The sequence below is a fragment of the Somniosus microcephalus genome, chromosome 33 (assembly GCF_052327205.1).
Source record: "Somniosus microcephalus isolate GS21.2 chromosome 33, FLI_Smic_1.0, whole genome shotgun sequence".
NCBI lineage: Eukaryota > Metazoa > Chordata > Chondrichthyes > Squaliformes > Somniosidae > Somniosus > Somniosus microcephalus.
In genome coordinates this window covers 31151583-31171387 of record NC_141019.1, presented here as the reverse complement: position 1 = coordinate 31171387, position 19805 = coordinate 31151583, and the positions used below count along the sequence as shown (strand labels likewise).

The following is a 19805-nucleotide window of genomic DNA, read 5'->3' as shown; positions in this document are numbered from 1 at the left end:
GCACAAGAACACCCAGGTCTCTTTGCACTTCCCCTTCTCCCAATCTATTGCCATTCAGATAATAATCTGCCTTCCTGTTTTTGCCACCAAAGTGGATAACCTCACATTTATCCACATTATAGTGCATTTGCCATGTTTCTGCCCAATCACCCAACCTGTCCAAATCGTACTGGAGTTTCACGACATCTTCCTCACAACATACCCTCCCACCCAGCTTTCTGTCGTCTGCAAATTTGGAGATATTACATCCAATTCCCTCGTCCAGATCATTAATGTATATTGTGAACAGCTGGGGTCCTAGGACCGATCCTTGCGGTACCCCACTAGTCACTGCCTGCCACTCGGAAAACGACCCGTTTATTCCAACTCTCTGCTTTCTATCCGCCAACCAGTTCTCTATCCAAGTCAATACCTTGCCCCCAATCCCATGTGCCTTAATTTTGCACGCTAATCTCTTATGCGGGACCTTATTGAAAGCCTTCTGAAAGTCCAAATACACCACATCCACTGGTTCTCCCTTATCTATTTTACCAGTTACATCCTCAAAAAATTCCAGTAGATTAGTCAAGCACGATTTACCTTTTGTAAATCCATGTTGACTTTGTCCGATCCTGTCGCTGCTTTCCAAGTGTACAAAAGTACTGATGGTACAGAGATTTCGAAGATTAAGAACATCAGAATTAGGAGCTGGAGTTGGGCATACGGCCCCTCGAGCCTGCTCCGCCATTCAATAAGATCATGGCTGATCATTGACCTCAACTCCACTTTCCCGCCCGATCCCCAGATCCCTCGATTATTGATGGTGATGCCTGCTTCATTTGAAGAATACAAGTTGACATAAGAAAACTACTAGGCCCTTGGTCTAAGCGTAAACAAAGCTTTAATCAACTGTTTTACAACATGGAGGTCTAGTTGTGTCCTTCACTAGTTCCTGTTAAGAATGTCCTGCGCAAGCTGGGCCCGTGCCCGAGTATTTATACTCTCCCTGGACAGCGCCACCCGCAGGCCGCTCAGTATTATTTCTTTCATGAATGACTGATTCATGTCACAAGTCAGATACGATAGTGTCGTTCTTTTTAAAAGAGAAGAACAGACAAGTTATGCAAAGGGAAATATACCAGCAAATAATGAAGAGACTTGGCAGTCCTACCAAAGGTTTGCACATACATCTTAAGCTACCGCACAATATTGACCTCAACTTACCATCGCTTGGCGCACTGAAGGTTGGGGATCTGCCCGGTACTGCAACCGCAAAGGTGATTTCTTTGGCACTGATGAAAATAGTCTTCAAGCAACATCTGCACGCATGAGCGCAAGGGACAGTTTGTCATTCAGGGTGTTCTGTTCCTCACCTGACCTTTGCGAGGCACTGCAAACAAAAGGACTCACTTTGCCAAAGTCAGTTAATGATATCAAGAAAATAGAGATGGACCAGGGCAAGCCAGGGAGATCTTTTGTAATGAGTGATATGGTGGCTCACAAGGAGAAATGTGGAAAGTTCAGCCTGCCTTTAGATTAATGGGCTTCAGCAAAGAAACAGACAATAAATGTCCATGGAATGGGTGCAAAGATTTGGAGCCTTGGATTGATTCGAGTTCACGGGCGCTATACAGTTGAGAAATGTACCCAGTTATTGGAAGTGAAGCTGGAAATATATGGGGGGAGAAATTGAGTGGAGCCGCAAACGAGGCGCCAAGCTCGCCTGGGCGCCGGATTTAGCGCAGCGTTTGGAGCATTAGCGACTGCCGGAAATTCAGCTTGAGCGCCCCAAGAGGGACACGGGGCGAGGCTCGAGGCGCTCCGCGTCCCTCTTAGGGCGCTGAAACTGAATATCGCAATGCAACGTGCTGCAGCGCCACACACTGCGGCACGGCGCGCTGCGATACTGCAGGCCTTCCTCCCATTCTTAAGGGGGAGGGGCCTGCACCAGCACGATCGGAGGTCACGAGTGCCGGCAAAAGAGCCCGGCACCGAGGAGAAGTGCCGGGCTCTTGGAAAACAGCCGGCACTGCCGCGGGGGGCGATCAGGAGGCTGGGGACGGAGGTGCTGGCAGGCGGCCGCCGAAAAAAACAGCCGCCCCGCACCTTCACCTTAATTTGCGCCACTGCCGCCACAGGTAGGCCCCGTGAACCGGGCGCCATTTGCGAACGGCGCTACAGAGGCGGTCGCTGCCAAATATCGCGATCGGGGCGGTAGCGGGGCGCTGCGCACACCGATGACATCATCGGTGGCGGCGCAGCGCAACAGGCTAACGCCACCATTAGCGCCCCAGCTAAATATCGCGGGAGGCGCGGCCAGTGGCGCTAAAGCCACTGAGTGCCCTCTTTAGGCGCTAACTGGTGGCGCAGCCCACCGAATTTCTAGGCCATGGTGTCTCACTGTTGAATGACATATTCCTTACAACTGACAGCCGCAGTATGATAGTAAAAGCTGAACAGCAGCTCTCTGCTCCGCTATTGCAATCCAACCTGCACTGCTGGCCGTACTGTACAAGAAACCTGGCCCCATCCCATTCCTAATTTACTCAACAAATCCAACTGCAAAGGTGAAGAAGAAGTGGATGTGACAGCAACAATAGTGAATCTGATGAGGGTCAGGACACTGGTGTTAATGAAGAAGGTCCTTATTCCAACCTGCCATTACCATACTGGAACATGATATCCAGCCGACGATTAAAAAGGCGAGAAATGTCATCTCTCCATTTCACAAGTCTCCTGTGAAAAATGATGAGCCCCAGGAGGAATGTGGATAAGAAAAGGGGATCATTCTGGATTGTATTGTGTGGTGAGACAACCTTCTTTCTACACTGGGACACATACCAGCTCTAAAGCCCTCCATTTAGAGGGTGTTGTTGATCTGAAATGGCCATTGGACAGGGTCCTCCCTTCTGAAGAGTTTGATCAGTTTGCAGAAAGAGTGGTTTCACTTGATCCAATCGATTCGGCTGTGGAGACTGACATAAGAAAACTACTAGGCACTTGGTCTAAGCGTTAAACAAAGCTTTAATCAAGTGTTTTACAACATGGAGGTCTAGTTGTGTCCTTCACTAGTTCCTGTTTAAGAATGCCCTGCGCAAGCTGGGCCCGTGCCCGAGTATTTATACTCTCCCTGGACAGCGCCACCCGTAGGCCGCTCAGTATTATTTCATAAGTCTTTCTTTCATGAATGACTGAGTCATGTCAGAGACTTTATGCCAGAGAGCGGCCAGCCTTCTGATGGCTGATGCTGCCACGAGTAACACATAAAGGAGCGTTGCCCCAGTAACTTAAATGGCCGACTCCATAGAATCATAGAAATGTACAGCACAGAAGGAGGCCATTTGGCCCATCGTGTCCAGTACCTGCTGAACCCAGATAGGGATAATATTTTCTTGTTAACATTTTATAATTGGAGCAGCAGGTAGAAAACCGCCTTGGTCTCTCTGGACAACACCTGCAGGTACTGCAATCGTGGCAATGCTGACACCTGAGAGTCCGACAGAAGCCCCAGTCACTCAAACAGGAGCGGGAGCTGGTGATTCAGGCCTCTGCTGTGCTGAACACGACAATCGTCAGACAATGCTGAGTCGAAAGGTATCATTTCTTTGAAGCAAGTGGTGGTCCGACACGGCGATCCTGTCCACAGTGATTATATAACGGCCTGCCCAGATATCCAATTTCTGCAGTGACTGGGCATGTATTTTCCGTTGCTGGAAACTATTTTACAATATATATTTTTCACACCGTTGCAAAATGACCAGCTACCCTGTGTTATATGATTCTAATGGCAGATCTTTCATGGCCTGTTAAAGTTTGATAGGTGGGCCTGGGTATGTTACTGACCCACACTGAGTATAAGAAAGTAAAAGAAAGACTTGCATTTCTATAGCGCCTTTCACAACCTCAGGATGTCCCAAAACGCTTTACAGCCAATGAAGTACTTTTTGAAGTGTGGTCACTGTTGTAATGTAGGAAACACGGCAGCCAATTAGCGCACAGCAAGCTCTCACAAACAGCAATGTGATAATGACCAGATAATCTGTTTTAGATATGTTGATTGAAGGATAAATATTGGCCAGGACACCGGAGAGAACTCTCCTGCTCTTCTTCAAAATAGTGGCCATGGGATCTTTTACGTCCACCTGAGAGAGCAGACAGGGCCTTGGTTTAACATCTCATCCGAAAGACGGCACCTCCGACAGTGCAATGGAGAGGGTGCAGAGGAGATTCACCAGGATGTTACCTGGGCTGGAGCGCTTCAGCTATGAAGAGAGACTGGACAGGCTGGGGTTGTTTTCCTTAGAGCAGAGAAGGCTGAGGGGGGACCTGACTGAGGTGTACAAAATTATGAGGGGCATAGATAGGGTAGATAGAAAGGAACTTTTCCCCTTAGTAGAGGGGTCAATAACCAGGGGGCATAGTTTCAAGGTAAGGGGCAGGAGGTTTAGAGGGGATTTGAGGAAAAACTTTTTCACCCAGAGGGTGGTTGGAATCTGGAACTCACTGCCTGAAAGGGTGGTAGAGGCAGGAACCCTCATAACATTCAAGAAGCATTTAGATGAGCACTTGAAACGCCATAGCATACAAGGCTACGGAACAAGTGCTGGAAAATGGGATTAGAATAGACAGGGCTTGATGGCCGGCGCGGACACGATAGTCCGAAGAGCCTCTTTCTGTGTTGTATAACTCTATGACTCTATGAGTGTGGCGCTCCCTCAGTACTGCCCCTCCGACAGTGCGGCGCTCCCTCAGTACTGCCCCTCCGACAGTGCTGCGCTCCCTCAGTACTGCCCTTCCGACAGTGCGGCGCTCCCTCAGTACTGCCCCTCCGACAGTGCGGCGCTCCCTCAGTACTGCCCCTCCGACAGTGCGGCGCTTCCTCAGTACTGCCCCTCCCACAGTGCGGCGCTCCCTCAGTACTGCCCCTCCGCCCGTGTGGCGCTCCCTCAGTACTGCCCCTCCGACAGTGCGGCGCTCCCTCAGTACTGCCCCTCCGACAGTGCGGCGCTCCCTCAGTACTGCCCCTCCGACAGTGCGGCGCTCCCTCAGTACTGCCCCTCCGACAGTGCGGCGCTCCCTCAGTACTGCCCCTCCGACAGTGCGGCGCTCCCTCAGTACTGTCCCTCCGACAGTGCGGCGCTCCCTCAGTACTGCCCCTCCGACAGTGCGGCGCTCCCTCAGTACTGCCCCTCCGACAGTGCGGCGCTCCCTCAGTACTGCCCCTCCGACAGTGCGGCGCTCCCTCAGTACTGCCCCTCCGACAGTGCGGCACTCCCTCAGTACTGCCCCTCCGACAGTGCGGCGCTCCCTCAGTACTGCCCCTCCGACAGTGCGGCACTCCCTCAGCACTGCCCCTCCGACAGTGCGGCGCTCCCTCAGTACTGCCCCTCCGACAGTGCGGCGCTCCCTCAGTACTGCCCCTCCGACAGTGCGGCGCTCCCTCAGTACTGCCCCTCCGACAGTGCGGCGCTCCCTCAGTACTGCCCCTCCGACAGTGCGGCGCTCCCTCAGTACTGCCCCTCCGACAGTGCGGCGCTCCCTCAGTACTGCCCCTCCGACAGTGCGGCACTCCCTCAGCACTGCCCCTCCGACAGTGCGGCGCTCCCTCAGCACTGCCCTGGAGTGTCAGCCTGGATTTTTGTGCTCAAGTCTCTGGAGCGGGACTTGAACTCACATCCTTCTGACTCAGAGGCGAGGGTGCTGCCCACTGAGCCATGGCCGACATATTATGTTTGTTAATGATTGATGGTGGATTTTTTTTTCTAGCCTGGTAAAGGTACTGGCGGTGGATACAGAGCCACCGAGTGTTGTGGAACTGGAGCGGAAAAGTGGATGGACGTGTGACTCTCGTCACTCAGCCTGAGACTTGTCAGTGTAGAATGTGCTGAGTCTGAATTAAATTGAAAGAAAGTCATGCAGAGCTGACTAGAGGAATCGTGGTATCATTTTATATTTACAAATACAAGATTGAACCTGAAAACTTGGGATAACAACAGATTATCTGGAATTGCAAACTCTAACCCTGTTGCTCCTCTGGCACGGTATTCTAGTCCATGGGGGAAAAATTCAGTATTGCCCCGTTTGGGGCGCCATTATCGGCCGTGCGCAAAGTTTAGCGCCTGGCGCTAATTATTGCCTCCGACAGCAAACTTGGCTTTTATCGCCCCTGGAGGTGATTGGAGCGCTAAATCAGGTGCTTCACACCTGTCTTAAGGCGCAAAGGCCGAGGAGCGAGGCGCTACCTCAGAGCGCTGGCGAAGCAAGGAAGGGCAAATCAAAATGAACCTGCAAAGTGCTGCTCAGTACTCAAAACTCCTTCACACAGCGTTGAATCTCTCCAGAAGTCTCTCTCTCTCTTTCTCACAATGTGTGGTGCAAAAATGTCACCGACCAAAAAAATGGCAGGAAGCAGTCGCCTTTAAATAGCGCTCCCCTAGTCCCTTTCTGACTGCAAAACACTCCCCTCAACCTGTCGTTGCTAGCGGCAGGCGGTAAGGCAGGGGGCGCCACTCAATATCTGGTCCGGGGCGCTACGCACTCGACTGACGTCGCAATCTGCCGGCGCAGGAGATCGTGGCGGTAGTGTTTAGCACCGCCGCAAAATGTCTAGTTAATTTCGCGAGCGGCGCAAACATCGCCGAGCCCGGGCGCTAGTTGCTTTGCGCCCCATTAGCGTCCTCCGGGAGGCACAAACCGCTGAATTTTTCCCCCCATGTCTTTAATTTTATAGCCCTCTCCCAGTTTTCTTACTATCCCGAACCTGGTTTCACTCCCCCATTTCTACTCTTTTGTTTCAGTCCAAAGGACAAAGAAGCATTTATCGTAATCTGGTTACAAATGGAGAATGAAATATTTTGTGTGTTGCTGAATTTACATCAATAGAGTTGCAGTGTGTAAAAAATATACATTAGCGCCATCTTCTGGCTGAATTAATACTGAGCGTGGATAATATCAGCTGATGGCCAATGTTGCCGCTGATTTTTTGGGGGCCGCGTGGCCATGCATGCGCGGTTTTTTTCCAATTTGAAAACCGGCTCACCGGCTGCGCAGGACCCCGGAGCGCTGCCCGGGCCGCGCAGCTTAAAGAGACCGTGGATGTTGGTCCCACTGGATAGCGCACCATAGTAACAGTCAGAGAGAATGTCATTGGTGATTCTGGTTGGGACCGTTTTGGTACCGTGGCAGGGGCGGAAAGCTGATTGGAGGGATTCAAACATGGAGTTGCGGGAAAGATGGGCACGGACTTGGGAGGTGGCAACACGCTCAAGGACTTTGGAGAGGAAAGGGAGGTTGGAGGTGGGGTGGCAGATGCGAGGGCAGAAGAGTTGAAGATGGCTTTTTTGAGGGGTGGGGGTGATGACGGTGGTTTTGAAAGGGAGGGGTACAGTGCCTGAGGAGACGGAGCTATGTACAACCACAACCACAGCTGTGCTTTTATGGCTTGCGTGAGATCAGCAACTCAGCACAGATGGGGACTGAGCCTGTAAATGAATTATGGGTGTGGAACTGAGCTATGCTGAAAAGATCAACGTTTTAATCCCCAGTCTGTGTTAGGTTAGTTCCTCCTAGCACGCCAGCATTTAAAATCTAGGCTTGCATGTGAAGAATTGCCCCTTGGGCGAGGTACTGAAGCATGTTCTGTGTCAGTGGAACCGTAACCCAACAACACCAGTACCTCCAGGAGAGTGGGGGGGCGGGGGGGCGTAGGGGAATTGAGAAATGAATAGTGAAAAAAAATCCTGTTAGGGAACTTTGTTAAAAAATGGCTAGAGCACCCACTACTAGCAGAAGTCATCAAAAAAAAGGAAGACTTGCATTTCTATCGCGCCTTTCATGACCTCAGGACATCCCAACGCGCTTTACAGCCGATGAAGTACTTTTTGATGTGTAGTCACTGTTGTAATGTAGGAAATGCAGCAGCCAATTTGCGCACAGCAAGCTCCCACAAACAGCAATATGATAATGACCAGATCATCTGTTTTAGTGATGTTGGTTGAGGGATAAATATTGGCCCCAGGACACTGGGGAGAACTCCCCCTGCTCTTCTTCAAAATAGTGCCATGGGATCTTTTACATCCACCCGAGAGAGCAGACGGGGCCTCGGTTTAACGTCTCATCTGAAAGACGGCACCTCCGACAGTGCAGCACTCCCTCAGCACTGCACTGGAGTGTCAGCCTAGATTTTTGTGCTCAAGTCCCTGGAGCGGGACTCGAACCCACGACCTTCTGACTCAAGAGGCGGGAGTGCTGCCCACTGAGCCACTGGCTGACATCGAAACAACGATAGATTTGTCGCAGCACAATGACCTAATGCAAGTACGCTCAGTGAGATTTACATTCTAAGCCGGGCTGACTGAGGAGGGTACCATGCAGGAGGTAAGATGCAACCCGCCGAGAGAGGCGAGTCAAAAGTTGGAGGCTGAGCGAAACCATACAGGTCCTTCTACCCGCCGCATGTTTCAACAAGTGAAATCATCTGCCACTGTTCCATCAGTGAATGGGTGGCACCAAGGAAGATTCTAAACTGAAAAAGAAACTGGCTTACGAAACATGTGGGATGGGACATTTATCCAGGGTAATGGTGATACAAAAGTAAGGCCTGACCCCAAGGTGGTTCCATGACAGGTTGAAATAAATAAATGATTCAGTAGATAAGACACGGAACACTGCACATGCTGTTGGAGTAAATTATAAATAAAGTTATTATTAATTAATTAGCATTAAATGTGTGCTTCTGTGTTTTGCAAATGAAAAAGCTCCCTCAATATCTCGATGGGTAAATGCACTGCAGGGTGTGGACCTGCCGTACAGACCGGGGAGATCCTCGGTTCAATGCCATGGACCAGAGATGGGACCAGAGGGTTCTGCATCAGGGCTCGGAGCTCCCCAAGTTCACAGACTCCTCTGTAGAGATGTTATCGCAAATAAGGGAAAGGAGGGATCAAATATTTGGGACAGAGGGAAGGAGACCAACCAAAGGAATAGTGCAGGAACAGTAGAAGGAGGTGGCCCTGGCAGTCAGTGCTGCCTTTACCAAACCTAGCATGGCGATCAATACTGGAAGAAGTTCAATGACCTCACCAGGGCATACAAGGTAAGAAGAGGCAGTCCGACATTGTAACAGTGCACTGTAATGAACATGTTTCCCATTTCAACCCACTTTGCCCTTGCTGTGTTAAACATCATATACAACTTTCCAGCACGAGGTACCACAATACCCCACCACTTCCTTCTCCTTCACCTTATATCGAAAGTTCAGTAGCCATTGCGCTGCTCAGTTCCCTTTGCAAAGGTTTTCTTTTTGTGCCTTCATAGGTGTTCCACAGCAACAAGCAGACAAAGGGCAGAAAGAGGAACCTGGCCCCTCTGCTTCAGTTCTGGTCAGCACCTCTTCACACACGCCATCCCAAGCACCAGCCCAGAGACGTGCAACCTAGGGAGAATAGTAAGTAAGCCAGAATGGAGTGTGCAAGGTGGTACACAGAGCCCGAGTGGCCAGCAGGAGCTGGGGTGAAAGATGAAGAGGCATACATATTGACTGGAGGTTCAGGAGACATCTGCCCTTGCGTCACAAGCCTTGGGACCCAGGCATCCTGCACTTAAAAGAAAGATGCTTTAAGAGCATCTAACACATGTACAGGCACTGGGGGCGGTGCCCCAGAATGTACTGTAGATAGCAGCTCAGTTGGAGGTGCTCACCAGCCGCATTTCTGGAACCATGATGGATATGTGTACATTACTGTAGTCAACCCTGGAGCACGTGGCAATTCTAGAATGACCTGGAGCAGAGATGCCACCAACAGAGAACCAAAGGACAGTCGCACCTTCTGGCATGTTAGCTGTGACTGCTGCCATGGACACCTTGGGTACCAGAGTGAAGAGAGCTGTCTGTTCTGGCCTACAAGCAATTGGGTCTGGAACTCAGACAAGTGTACCTACGGACTTCAACAATCTGATTTATACCATTCAGCAGCTTTCCCACTGATCAGTGTCTAAGTGAACTCGAGCAGAGTGAGCTGGGAAATTTGGTGAGAGTGGGAATTTAGTGGTAAGTAGTACCGAAATTGTGTTTTTTAAACAAAATCAAACTGCAATTTGAGCTTAATTTTTAAACTTACAAAATTGACAGTCAGTTAGCAGTTAACTGTCAGTCATCTGTAAGTAGGTCACTGACTGGGTGTTAATTAGATACTGTATGACTGGGGACTGACTGACCAGGTGAAACAGGCTTGTGACTGAAAGGCATTTAAAGGGTAAATACCTGCGAGAGACCAGAGCTCGATTAGAGAGCACAGCAGAATAAGCTGGTAACGGACTTTAAAACGGGTATTTGGTGAGGGTGGGAATTTGGTGTGGCGGCGGAGAGGGACGCAGGTGCTAAGAAACAAAAGCTAATGCGTTCAGTTACTTACTCATCCTTGAACACTTAACGGAGGGTCTACTCAACTTAAATAGACATGAATAAATAAGAGGGCAAGGGCAAAAACCTACCTAGCAGCTTTAAGTAATAGAAACATAGACATAGAAACATAGAAGATAGGAGCAGGAGCAGGCCATTCGGCCCCTCAAGCCTGCTCCGCCATTCAATGAGATCATGGCTGATCATCCAAACTCAATACCCTGTCCCTGCTTTCGCCCCACATCCCTTGATCTCTAGCCTTAAGAAATATATCTAACTCCTTCTTGAATATATTTAATGAATTGGCCTCCACTGCCTTGTGCGGTAGAGAATTCCACAGGTTCACCACTCTCTGGGTGAAGAAATTCCTCCTCATTTCTGTCCTAAATGGCTTACCCCTTATCCTTAGACTATGACCCCTGGTTCTGGACTCCCCGACCATCGGGAACATCCTTTCTGCATCCAGTCTGTCCAGTCCTGTTAGAATTTTATAAGTTTCAATGAGATCCCCTCTCATTCTTCTAAACTCCAGCGAGTATAAGCCCAATCGACACAATCTCTCCTCATATGTCATTCCTGCCATCCCAGGTATCAATTAAATTATCAAATAAAAATTAAATAAATAAAAGCTGACATCAATAAGAGAAAGAAATAGGCTAATTAAACTAAACTAAGCAATAAGAAGTACCTAAAAAAATCAAATTAAATCCATCTGATAATCAAAATTTAGTATGAAGGGTGAATCATTTGGAAAGAAAGAATGTTTTTAAAATAATGGCAGCACAGGCAGAGTGTCGGGACTGTAGAATGTGGGAATTTGTGGATAAGGAGACTGTTCCACATGACCTGTGGGAAATGTCTATGTCCCGACTCAGTCTGGTTAGAGTCACTGAGCAGGAGCGAAGGTTAGAGACTCTCGGACACATAAGGGAGCGTGAAGGAATATCTGGATAGTTTACGCCAGAACACCGTCACGCCGCATAGCGAGATACAGGTACAGAAAGAGGAGTGGGTGACTAAAAGTCAGCAGGGTATGGGGAACCTAGTGGGGGCAGGGAAGGTGTGGCCACACTAGTGCAGTCTATCACACCTTGCATGCCTCTCTGCCCCATTTTCCTACCTCGTCTGCCCTGGTTAGTAAATCCGAAAATCGAGCCCTCACTATGTAGGTTCAGACATGGTGCTGTACCGGGGGACAGTCGTCGCCCATGGAACCCTAACAAGGAATCAATGTCTTTGGGAGAGGAGACACTGCAAGAAGGACAACAGAAAAGAAATCCAGGTTAAATGCAGTTATTTCAGACACATTAACCTTAAAAGATTACATGAAATATACGCAATTGTGACATAAAATAGGATGATTTCTATCACAATTGATAGGAGATGGTTTGATATTGTGGGATGCTATTACGATAAGTGGATTGCAATATAAAACAGTTTAATAAGTGGTTGCACTACACACAGACGTACAGCATCTTCCCTTCTTTGCAAAATTCAATGTAATCCATCCATCGGTGTGGCATTCTGTGAATGATCTACACATGACTCAAAGGCGATGTAATAATGATGGAGATAAAAATAAGTTAAATTATTAAAGTCAGCTAAGAGCAGACTTCAAAAATCGCAGCAAAATAACATCATGCACTTCAAGTCGTGGAGCCAGTGCAGAGAAGAGCTACAAAGCTGATCCCTACAATCAGAAGAGCGAATTCTGAGGAAAGACTGGAGAAACCTGGGCCTGTCAGCCTGGAAAGGAAATGACAAGGATTGGATTTTATACAGGTACACAATAAAGATAGTAAATGATACAGCAAAGGTAAATCCGGAACGTGCTAAACTATAACAGTAGAATAAGGGGGCCACAGGTTCAAACTAGTAAACGGCAAATTTAGGACTGCTATCAGGAAGTTCAAACAGCGATCAACAGATGCCCCAATATTTTTCTCTGCCAGCAGCATTGGCAGATGCGTGCCATGTATGCCACGGTGTACAATTTTATTCTGCAAAGGCTATACTTGTGAGGGTGTCAACCCCGTGGCTTTCGACGCCAGCATTGGCCTGCAGTTACATAGAGGACTACAAAAGGCAGCTTGTGCTTACTTCCAATAGTTCAGGCAGCAGATCTGCACACGCCGCATCGCAGCTGATTTCCATCAGCTCTTGGCTCGCCACGAACACACCCACATTTTTCAGCCATGCTGTTGGCTGCAGTGCTACTTTTTAATCATTGATCTTGGTTTTCTGATAGTTCACTGACAATTAATGAAGGGCACAATAGGAAAAGAAGCAGTGTGTCCTGACCCTCCCTCAGCGGTCACATACCCTCCTACTTCCCCATCTCCAACACTGACTTCACTGACAATGGCCCCGCTCCCCAAGCTGTGCAGGCCTTCCTCCTCATAGGGAGTAAGCAGTCTGAGCTTGGGGTGGGGGCTGACACCTGTGGCTGATCGCTCCCTGCTTGTTATATGCTTTCTTATCCTAGAAAAGAAAGACAAAATGGACCAAATTACCTTCAGTTCCCATAACATGCAGCCCATGAAGAGTGTGAGGACAAGTAAATTCATTCATAAGGTCACAAGATAATTACAGATGAGACGAGCCATCAGCCCATCTTAGTTCCTCTATCCAGAAAGCCCCTACATTCCATTGCAAGGCTTTCAGTGGGGTGAATGCATGTAAGGATGTGAATAAAAGAACATGTTCAGGTGAAGGCTGGGGACATTTAGGGCACCGTGTTGCCCCCTGAGCATTGATGGTAAGTAATTCAAACACTTTAACACAGTGTGAGGGGAATATCGCTGTCAGTGTGGAATGTGTGGCTGGCTCCTCGTACCTTGCCTGACCCGGTAAGGTCGTTAAACCTCTTCCTGCACCGAGAGGCAGTGCATGGATTCACACTGACTGTCCTGGCCACCTCCCTTCAGTAGCCCTAAGCTGAGCTCATTTGATGCCCTGTCTCTCCAGTCCAAAGAGGGCCCCCCTCTTGTGCCTATCCTGCTGCAGGAGCACTTCTATATATACATCAGCAAACTGGGGACTCTGTAGCAGACGTTTCAGACATTGTATGAAACAGTTATTTGTCGTGGTCACCAGTCTTCTGATAGTTCCTGCCCCTTTAAGCTGCTGCAGACATTTAAATCCTGCAGCAGCATGCTAAAACCCACCCTAAATGCAAGAACTCCCAATAAGAGGCAATTCCAATTCCTGGGGCCCCCATCATGTTGACAGAGGTCTTGCCCCACTTCTGGCATGGATTGCACCCCCATGCAAAATGCAGCTTCCTCTGTCTAAGCTCACTTATAAAGGATGACCACTTGGGTGAGGAGCCAGTGCCTGTGGGACTGCACCAATCAGAGTCGGTGCCTTCAGAACAGAAGAGTAAAACTTAAGGGGAAAAAAAACTTTTTAAAAAAGCAGAATTATTAGTTTGCACTGACCCAATGGATGGCACAAGAGGTCCTTAGTGACCCCAATGTATAGTTATTAATTCAATAAACGTTTTCTGACAAAGTGCCAGTTTCAGTGCACACAATTTATAACTCAGTTCGAGGGGAATGTCATTGGCAGTGGCAGACATACTTAGTACAGTGCATTCTTGGAACGTGTGGCTGCATAGCATGTAGTAACACCCAGGTGTCAATGTGCAGCCCATAATGTACCGCTTTGCGGAACACCTCCGTTCAGTCCGTAAGGGTGACCCCGAGCTTCCGGTCGCCTGTCATTTTAATTCACCGCCCCATTCCCACTCGGACCTCACCATCCTTGGCCTCTTGTATTGTTCCACGGAAGCTCAACGTAAGCTCGAGGAACTGCACCTCTTCTTCCGATTAGGCACTTTACAGCCTTCCGGACTCAATATCGAGTTCAACAATTTCAGATCATAACCTCGGCCCCTATTATATTTTTACTTATATTTTTTATCCACACCTTTGTTTTGGTTTCCTCCCCCCTTTCCTTTTTTTTCTCTCTCCCACATGGCAGCTGTCTCCCATTCTGCCAGCGCATTTCACACCTAATCTAGAGCTGTCTTTTGTCTCCACTAGTCCTATCACCATCTCGTCTCGTTTTGAATACCTCTTAATGTCTCTTTTTTGTTCTCTCCCAGCCTGGCCTCTTAATCTATTTCATTCCCTGTGCCTCTTTAGTCTTGATAAAGGGTTTTCACCCGAAACGTTGACTCTAATTTCTCTCCACGGATGTTGCCTGGCCTGCTGAGTTTTGTAGTGTATGTACCTTTAAGAGAGAACTACTTTTATAGCTCCTGCATACTGTAGTACCGGCAGTGACCACACCTGTATATAAGCCCTGAGCAGGCATCTGTACTGTTTTTAGACTACCCTCATCCAGTAAACACCTGTTGATTGTTGATCTGCAGTCTCCGTCTATTTATTGAAGAACACCATACCTTAAGATTCACGGATTTAATAAGTTTCTCCAGCATTTTCTGTTGTTATGTCCATAATGTACCTCGCCTGACCCAGTAAAATCATTAAACTTCTTCCTGCGCTGACAAAGAGGGCCTCCCTCTGGTTCCTAATCTCCCGACAAAGATTCTCTTTCAAAGCACACTCTTTAGTTAGCAATTAAATAGTCCAGTTTCTACAAAAAGGCTCAGGATACCAAACTACAAGGATATATATTTTTTTTTTTTAATTCCCTTTAGTTCCTCTTGGGGCCACCCTTCTCCCAGACCTCCACCATTGCTACTCTGTAACTGGTCACTAGATGGTGCATATGAGCAAAGCAGATTGACTTGTTGGTTCTTCACCCATATCCCGCTGCCAAAAAAGGCCCAATAGTGACTGTGTTGAGTAGGGCATAGCATTTCCGCCGTTTTTCACTGGAGTTTGTGCATAATCGGGGAGAGTAACTTTTTTTGGCAGCGAAATAGGGCAGAAGACGTCTATGCCGGTTTTCTACCTCAAAATCGATTCTCTCCCCCTCCCGAATTCCCTTTTGCTTTTTAGCCCTTCCTGCGATCTGTCTGCCGAGTCCCTCAGCAGCTCCCAGTTTCCTGCTTTTACACTCCCAAAGCACTCGGGATAAGTTAAGACTGTAGAATTGTAAGGCGCCGCTGTTTTCAGGATCAGCTGAAACGGATGGAGGTGAGGGGGTTCCAGTCGCGAGTTCTGCAGCTGGGATCCGATTTCTGCAGCGTTTTCTTTCTGGCATTCTGCCTGCACATACCTGAATCGGCTTCTCACCGCATCGAACGGTGCGAGACCACCGAGAAATATCCTCCCCACACCCACAATGAGGGCTTCCCAAAGGCAGGTGTGCCATTCCCTATGGGCATATCCTCGTGTGCTTTGTGATGGAGGAGCAGCACAGGATGGAGCAGGCAGCATTTCAGGAGGATGCAGTCCACCAGATATTACATAGAAAACTAGGAGCAGCAGTAGGCCATTTGGCCCTTCGAGCCTGCTCCGCCATTCAATATGATCAGGGCTGATCCTCTATCTCAATACCATATTCCCGCTCTCTCCCCATACCCCTTGATGCCTTTTGTGTCTAGAAATCTATCTACTTCTTAAATATATTCAGTGACTTGGCCTCCACAGCCTTCTGTGGTAGAGAATTCCACAGGTTCACCACTCTCTGGGTGAAGAAATGTCTCCTCATCTCAGTCCTAAATGTCCTACCCTGTATCCTGAGACTGTGACCCCTCGTTCTAGACCCCCCAGCCAGGGGAAACATCCTCCCTGCATCCAGTCTGTCTAGTCCTGTCAGAGTTTTATACATTTCAATGAGATCCCCTCTCATTCTTCTAAACTCTAGTGAATACAGGCCTAGTTGACCCAATCTCTCCTCATACGACAGTCCTGCCATCCCAGGAATCAGTCTGGTGAACCTTTGCGGCTCTCCCTCTATGGCAAGTATATCCTTTCTTAGGTAAGGAGACCAAAACTGCACACAGTACTCCAGGTGTGGTCTCACCAAGGCCCTGTATAACTGTAGTAAGACATCCTTGCTCCTGTACTCAAATCCTCTTGCAATGAAGGCCAACATACCATTTGGGTTCCTAACTGCCTGCTGCACCTGCATGTTTGCTTTCGGTGACTGGTGTACTGGATTACCACCTCCCCCCCCCCCCCCCCGCCCCACAGAGTGTAGAGGCACCATAGGTCATATGAGGATCTTGGTGAGGAGCAATGTTTCCTGTAAGCTGTGCGAGTGCGTGGCCATGCAGCAATCTGTGAAGGTACCGCACACAAGTTGTCCCGTTGAAGATACTGCACATGCGCGGCCGCACTGCAAATTTAAAGGCACCGCGCATTTAAATAATCAGGCCGCACACCCACGGTAATATTTAGAGGGAGCATTGGTGAGGCGCTGTGCACAAGAAGAGTGTGTTTCACCAGTGAAGCCACAGGGGAGCTCTGCCACCTGCTGCAAGAGGACCTACAGCCAGGCACATTTGGCCGCACTGCTGTCTCTGTGGCTACGAAGGTGACGGCCACACTCAACTTTGATGGCACAGGCTCACTTCAGGCAGCCACGGGCGATCTCTGTAATATCAGCCAGGGTGCAGTGCGGCCGTGTATTCATCAGGCGACTGACGCACTTTACAGGAGAGCTGGAGCATTCATAGCCGTTGGCATCACAGCAGCAGCGAGAGGGGGCCATTCAGTTTTACGGGGTTGCTGGCTTTCCTAAGGTCCAGGGTGCAATTGGTGGCCCCCACCGATGTTCCCTGTAAGCTGTGCTTTATTCTGCGCGGCCTGTTTCTTTCAATGCGCGGTCCCTTTAAATTTCTGCGCATGTGCGGTATTTACAATGTAAAAGCTGGTGAGCGGCCTGCGCGGGACCTTGCAGATTACTGCGCAGCCTCACGCACACCTTAGCGGGAACATTGGCGCCCACGTTGCTTTGTGAGCTACTACAAGAAACCTCCTCAGCTACCTCAACAGGAAGGGCTTGCACTCCCTCAACGTACAGATAGTGTGTGACTACATGCAAGGGATGACAGTGCAGGTGTTCAGTCACTAACCTGGCACCAGCAATCTGCCCCCAATCTCACCATCTCCCACAGCAAGAGCCGCGACGCCCCACGAGCTCTGTGGCCTTCTCCTCAAAGAGCGTGAGGTGTTTCAGGTTGGGGATGCCCCTCCTCTCATGGGCATTGTGTGCCATTTTATCTTGCACCAAGATGGAGTAAACGAGGGGAAGGTTAGCAGCCGAGGACTCTTGTCAAGTGGCATGGAAGAGCTGAAGTAAGTGATGTGGTGGTATCGCCTTGTTAAAGTGGAGGAAGGGGTTTTAGGGTTGTGCATACAAGTATTTGCTGTTAGGGGAAATGAGTGGCCATACTATAAGATCCAGAGTTAGTGCTCCCCCTGGCCCAGAGTACATTGTGAAGGGTTAGTTGTACAGCTGTTACTTTTAGAGGTTGAAGAGTGTGCTGGTGCCCAAAGTAGAAAAGGGAGAGTGGCTGGTGTGTTACCTTGCCTGCCCTGGTCAAGTCACTGAAGTTTTTATGGTGCTGGTCTGCAGTCCTGAGGGTGAGAGAGTTGGCACTCTGGCAGTGCCCGCTCTCTCCAGGTGGCACGAGTGACCTATTTGACAGGTTTGCTGCCACGGACAACCAGCAGTCTGTCTCTCCTCAGAGAACCTGAACACATGCACAGAACTCGTGTGCATGCACAGCAGCACATTCAGGATCTGGCATTGTGATGAAATAGCCAGTGGCATCCAAGTACCCCAAGCCTTCAGAAGGACATCATTCCCAGAGATTGTTAATAGAAATTGCACTGGAGAGGCTAAGTGACATAAAATGTATCAAGCGAAGATATGCAGCAGAAACTGATGTAAAATATCCTGGAGAAAATGATGTAAAATGAAGACTTAGGGAGGTGATACATTCCAACTGTCAGTGTTTGACTGCTGCTCTAGGCGTGGAAGAGGAGAATGGAAATGATTTTACAAAACAGTGCCAGAAATCACCAACTTACCTTGGAATCACTTTTCTGGGGCTGGTGAATAGGATTCTGTTTGAGGCACTGATGCCCTCAGTGTTCCAGAGTGCAGCAGTTTCTATCGACAAGAAAGGGGAATCCTAATGACCCTGAAAACTACAGAGGAATATTTTAATGTTGTCATGGCACGCATATTGGATGCAATTGAAGCTTATGGAATGATCAGAAAAGAACAGTCTACATTTTGTTCTCATGAGGAATGTTGTAGAACAGGTTGTAAGGCTTAGGGAAACCCTCATACTGCGTTCATTGATTTTCAGAAGCCTTTCATTCTGGTGCCTCCTGCAGCCTGCATGAAGAAGCTGGAAGCTGTGGGGAAAAATGGCCAAATCTTGGATATTATCTGGGATGTGTTGTCCAGCTCTACCTAGGATAGACAAGAGACTCACTGAGTCAACTTTCTTCAAAAGAGGAGCCAGACAAGGTTGTCGGTGTCACCCATCGTATTTAATGTCTTCATCAGTGACGTGTTAGATGGCATCATAAAGGACAGCCTTGGAGTGTGTGTTCTGGGTATTTCTCAAATGCATCCTTTTCATAATGATAGTGTGTTGTTGCCAAACTCATCTGGGGAAGCTAGTGTGCTCCACTCATCATCATTTTTGGCTTCAAAGGCAAAATTACAATGTTTTCTGCCCGGCATGCCCCAGATCCAAAACTCCCCCACCTCCCGAAAATAAATTGTGCGTCATCTGCTTACTTCCCCCTTCAGAAATTTGTAAATTCACCCCTGCAAAAAAATCTCAGCGGTGCCTCAATGCATGTCTTTTATGTGTCAGCCGTGGCTCAGTGGGCAGCACCCTTGCCTCTAAGTCAGAAGTTTTGGGTTCAAGTCTCACTCCAGGGACTTGAGCACAAAAATCTAGGCTGACACTCCAGTGCGGTACTGAGGGAGCGCCGCACTGTCGGAGGGGCAGTACTGAGGGAGCGCCGCACTGTCGGAGGGGCAGTACTGAGGGAGCGCTGCACTGTCGGAGGGGCAGTACTGAGGGAGTGCTGCACCGTCGGAGGGGCAGTACTGAGGGAGCGCCGCACTGTCGGAGGGGCAGTACTGAGGGAGCGCCGCACTGTCGGAGGGGCAGTACTGAGGGAGCGCCGCACTGTCGGAGGGGCAGTACCGAGGGAGCGCTGCACTGTCGGAGGGGCAGTACTGAGGGAGCGCCGCACTGTCGGAGGGGCAGTGCTGAGGGGGTGCTGCACTGTCGGAGTTGCCGTCTTTCGGATGAGACATTAAACCGAGGCTCATCTGTTCTCTCAGGCGGACATAAAAGATCCCATGGCACTATTTTGAAGAAGAGCAGGGGAGTTCTCCTCGGTGTCCTGGCCAATATTTATCCCTCAACCAACATAACAAAAACAGATTATCTGGTCATTATCACATTGCTGTTTGTGGGAGCTTGCTGTGTGCAAATTGGCTGCCACGTTTCCTACATTATAACAGTGACTAC

The 19805-nt window shown here is 49.1% G+C and overlaps 1 long non-coding RNA gene across 1 annotated transcript in view; it reads left to right on the top strand.

The window, feature by feature from the left end:
• The window catches only part of LOC147097090 (uncharacterized), a 34492-nt gene extending 28594 nt beyond the window's left edge, over window positions 1-5898 (top strand). The window contains exon 3 of the long non-coding RNA XR_015074438.1: window positions 5746-5898. This is a non-coding gene — a long non-coding RNA (uncharacterized LOC147097090). The remainder of the gene's footprint in view (window positions 1-5745) is intronic.
• The last annotated feature ends 13907 nt before the right edge of the window (window positions 5899-19805 follow it).